The 5,000-nt window shown below is 35.4% G+C and overlaps 1 protein-coding gene and 1 long non-coding RNA gene across 11 annotated transcripts in view; both read right to left on the bottom strand.

The window, feature by feature from the left end:
* LOC135102899 (uncharacterized) overlaps positions 1 to 75 on the bottom strand; it is a 1,346-nt gene extending 1,271 nt beyond the window's left edge. The window contains exon 1 of the long non-coding RNA XR_010269831.1: positions 1 to 75. This exon is cut by the window's left edge and continues 450 nt beyond it. This is a non-coding gene — a long non-coding RNA (uncharacterized LOC135102899).
* LOC135102901 (collagen alpha-2(I) chain-like) overlaps positions 1 to 5,000 on the bottom strand; it is a 107,941-nt gene that overhangs the window by 90,174 nt on the left and 12,767 nt on the right. The gene's annotated exons all lie outside the window — the stretch shown is intronic.

Genomic DNA, 5,000 nt, shown 5'->3' with positions numbered 1-5,000 from the left:
CAAAGAAGAAGAAGAAGAAGAAGAAGAAGAAGAAGAAGAAGAAGAAGAAGAAGAAGAAAAAATCAATAGTCGTGACATTTTATCTCGAGTTCACACACACACACACACACACACACACACACACACACACACACACACACACACACACACATATATATATATATATATATATATATATATATAGTCATTTGGGGGAATTAATGACCCGGACCTTTTAGGGGTAAAAATCGAACGCCCCCCTTGGGGGGGTTTGAACACTCCTAAATTGAAATCTCTCTCATATGTAGGTAGAAGAAGTATTGAAGTATTTTCTGTATTTTTTTTGGATTTCCAAAATGAAAAATATAAGTATGAGATCAATTATCCCAAAACCATGGAAAAAAAGTTTGTCCAAACATTTTTCAAGTTTTACTCAATAATAATTTTTTGCCCCCTAAATTATTTTTCGCTTTCCATCGGGGTAAAATATGAATCCTGGGGTGAAAAGTGACCATCCTATGTGTTTCCTCAATGATTCTACTGTCCCCACAGTTTGGGGGAGGGGGTCAATGTGGGGCCAATTATGACCAAGTATGGGGTAAATAATGACCAAATTGTCATATTCATTATTTACCCCCCATTCACTTTTTACCTCAACTTTTTTTTCCCCACATATGATTTTTTACCCCAATCTTGGACATTTTTTACCCCCCATGATTTTATTCACAACATAATTTATGTATATATATATATATATATAAATATATATATTCTGGTATTCTAGTCTCCGGAACAATTGATAAAACCTGATCTAGGAACTATACTGTGTAATATAATCTACTAAATTATATTTCCAGAGTAAATAGACGGGTGCATTTAACATAAGGCTATCACAGTATCATCTAACATCTATCAGAATGGTACGGACCTATAAAAAGAAAAAGAAGCAATATAATGAAGTTACAATTGCAGTAGCAATTAATGAAGTAATGGCAGGATCATCTTTCAAGAGAACTGCTAAGAAATATGGAATGAGTAGTGGAATGTTGTGGAACCGTGTCCAGATGAAAAAATGTAATACTGAGCACAAGGATAATAGGGTAATTGATATATGTATATGGTTTTCAGTTGTAAATGAACCTAAAATGGATATATACTGTACAAATGTAATATATATACTGTGTAAAATATTATTGGGGTAAGGTGACGAAGACCTTTACAAATGATGATGACGACGATGACATTGAAAAGGTAGAAGTTGACTTCCTTCAGCAAAAGGCATTTGGTAGTAACCCACATGACTGGACGTGGTGCGAAAGACCAGTAAAAGACACTGAAGTATTAGAGTCACAGTACATATTTTATGGACCTGTGCTCCCAGAAATCAAAAAAGGAGTTTTCATTTTCCCTGATGTAGAGGCAAATGACTGTCTTCTTCGTTGTAAAAAGGAAGGGCTCTGTTAATTAATTTTCTTAACAGAATGGAACTGACCTAGTACTAGGGTCATTATTTACTCCATTAATTTTTTCCCCACATGATTTTTTTTACCCCAAAATTGTCATTTTTTTTCACTACAGGCAAATTTGCCAAATTTTCAAATAACTCAGTTTGTTTAGTGATTATTAGAGAAAATTCATCTCTATGAACTCTATTAGAATCCAAAGGAATTATAATTTAGAGAAGTTTCAGCCCTTTTATTTTTTGCCCCTCGCAATTAATTTCTTACCCCATTTGGGGGCAACAAATGATTCTGTCTTTTTCAGTTATTAAGAAAAAAATATAAAGATTAGAACAAAATACGGTACAACATTGAAAGCACAACAGAATTATACATATCTTATGGTATTTGTTTTTTTTCTAAGGCAAGTATTAAAGGCTACAGGTTGATGTTAATGAAAACTTTCATTTATTCCCCCAAATGACTATATATATATATATATATATATATATATATATATATATATATATATATATATATATATATATATATATATATATATATATATATATATATAAAGCTGATCTATTAGCATTTTGTTCTGAATAAATTATAAAACAAACAAACAAATAAAGATAAAATAATTAAGCAACTGTACTTATAAACAATAAATACAAAATAACACTGAAAAATAAACTGTTAACAAATGTAACACAAAAAAAAAAAAAAAACGAAACAGGAAAACTAAAATAGAAAATAAAAATAAAGAAGGAACATTTATCCCCACCAGCATCACCACCACCACCACCATCGCCGCCACAGCTTCTATTTGGGGCAAGGCGAGGATATACATAAATAATCAATTGGCTTCAGGTGGGCTGAAGTGAAGCCTCGTAATTTGAAGCAAAGATGATATGTGGGGTGAAGCGCGCGAGCGCACGGGCACATGCGCACACACACACACACACACACACACACACACACACACGTCTTCTTTCCTCTTCCTCCTTCTTCTTCTTCCTCTTCTTTCCTTTACCCTCCTTTCCTCCTGCCTTCCTTACCTACATACTTTTATTCTCTCTCTCTCTCTCTCTCTCTCTCTCTCTCTCTCTCTCTCTCTCTCTCTCTCTCTCTCTCTCTCTCTCTCTACTCTATTATTAACATTACTATTATCATCTCTTTATCCCTCCCTCCTTATCCTCTGTTCTCCTCCATCCTCTACCTTCCCTCACAAAGGATTGAGTGAGAGAGTGAATTAGTGAGATAATGAATGAGTGATCGAGCGAGAATCAATGAGTGAGTAAGAGAAAGTGAGTGAGCGCGTGAGGGAACCAGTAAATGAGTGAGACGGTAAGCGAGTGAAAGAACGAGTGAGTGGACAAGTGAGATGATATGAGGGGAGCGAGAGTTGAGTATGCGGTGATATGAGGCAAGGTACAGTCATGCGGTTTGGTGTTGTGTAGATAAGACCTAGGTAGTATGAATGATGCTGGGGTGCGGAGTACGATAATCTCCTCCACCAGCTGGGTACGATAGTCTACGTTGGTTCGGGGGCAGCTGCTGCGTACGATACTCTGTAACCTGTATTCCAAACCGCTCTCTCACCACGATTATTTTCCAAGGCCACAGATGTGATTAGAAAGGTTCTCATCATTGTTTCTCCTTTAAATAATGTAGAAATTTTATTAATAGGTCAGTAAAACCGTAAAAAAAAAAAAATAATAAATAAATAAAAAAACCCGTGTAGCTTTAAACAGATAGACATAATTTATATAATTATATAGAGAGAGAAAAAAAAGGTAAAATCGTAAGAATGAATAAATTATGAAAAAAAAAACGTAAATGGTTGTAAATCAAATGTATATAAGAAAAAAATGTCAAAAGAATAAATATAATTGTCAGATGATACATTAACTAGGTAAAAGACAATACTGAGGAGGAGGAGGAGGAGGAGGAGGAGGAGGAGGAGGAGGAGGAGGAGAAGAGAACAACAGCAACATCATCACCAACACCCCACATCACAAACAATGAAACACAAACCAAAACTCCACACACACACACACACACACACACACACACACACACACACACACACACACACACACACACACACACACACACACACAGCAAGCAAGGTGACTCTGGCCTGGGTATTCAGTGAGCTGAGTTCCTTCCCAGCTCCCTGCACAGACGCACGTAGGCAAAACAAGATGAGACGTGTTATTTGGTGAAGCGTCAGCTGATCGTGGGATTGACGTGAATTTATGAGAGTGAATACAGGTGTTGCTATTTATGGTGGTGGTGGTAGTGGTGGTGGTGGTAATGTAAGGGCATAATGATAAATAGTAGCAGCAGAAAAAAAAAAAATGAGCGACAGGTAACAAAAAACAACAGTAACAGCTACTACTACTGTAACATCAACTATTTTTAACCAGTGTGCAAGAAAAATATTTGCTTCCAAGACCCCCTATCACCACCAACACTACCACCACCACCACAAAAAAAAAAAAAAAAAAAAAAAAAAAACTGACATTGCAAACAGGAGAAAAAATGGAAAAATATATGAACAGGGAAATAAGTTAGCTATTAAACATATAAAACAAATCAATAAAGAAACAATACGCAAAAAAAAAAAAAAATACAGTACTCTATTAAATAAACGAAATAAATAAATACAGCAAATAAAAACAATGAAGTCTCCCCTCGAATACCACAACAGAAATCCGGGTTAAGTCACGAACGCCACGTCTCAAGTCAGTTTGGTGAGTCAATCAGGTGAAGACAGTAAAAGATTATATGGTAACTATTGTTCCCCCTTCCCCCCTCTCTCTCTCTCTCTCTCTCTCTCTCTCTCTCTCTCTCTCTCTCTCTCTCTCTCTCTCTCTCGTGTCATTTATTTAGCATTCTAATGATAGAAAATTTATAAAGCAAAAAAATAAAGAAAGAAAGAAAGAAAGAAAAATAAATAAACAGTATGATATAAAGAGGAAAAGAGCAGATACAGACAAGCGATTCATGAAAGGGGGAATAAAAAGGAACGAATGACGTCAAAAAGAAAAAAATAAATAAATAAAGGAAGGAAAAGCGAAAAGTTGCAAATAAGAATTGTATACATACATACAGCAATACACCAATAAGTGGAAGAACTTAATAAATGAATGAAAAGGCGAAGATGAATAAAAACATTAGGTAATAAAATAGGGGAAATTATAAATAGTATTCTAATCTGATTCACTCAGCCTCTCCTCTCCCCACACAGTCCCTTAAAAAAATCCCCACCTTTAAAAATATCCATGACACTCGCATTACAAAACTACTAAACACAGAAACGAATAAATAAACATTACAAAAAGTTACACACACACACACACACACACACACACACATACACACGATTACTAAATAAGGTATATCTTGTTCACGTCAGAGGATGTGTGTGTGTGTGTGTGTGTGTGTGTGTGTGTGTGTGTGTGTGTGTGTGTGTGTGTGTGTGTGTGTGTGTGTGTATAAGATGACGTTATGTGGTACTACTGCAACTACTACTATTACTACTACTACTACTACTACTACTACTACTACTAC

The sequence above is a fragment of the Scylla paramamosain genome, chromosome 8, assembly GCF_035594125.1.
Source record: "Scylla paramamosain isolate STU-SP2022 chromosome 8, ASM3559412v1, whole genome shotgun sequence".
NCBI classification, from domain to species: domain Eukaryota; kingdom Metazoa; phylum Arthropoda; class Malacostraca; order Decapoda; family Portunidae; genus Scylla; species Scylla paramamosain.
This window is presented reverse-complemented; position numbering and strand designations above follow the sequence as displayed.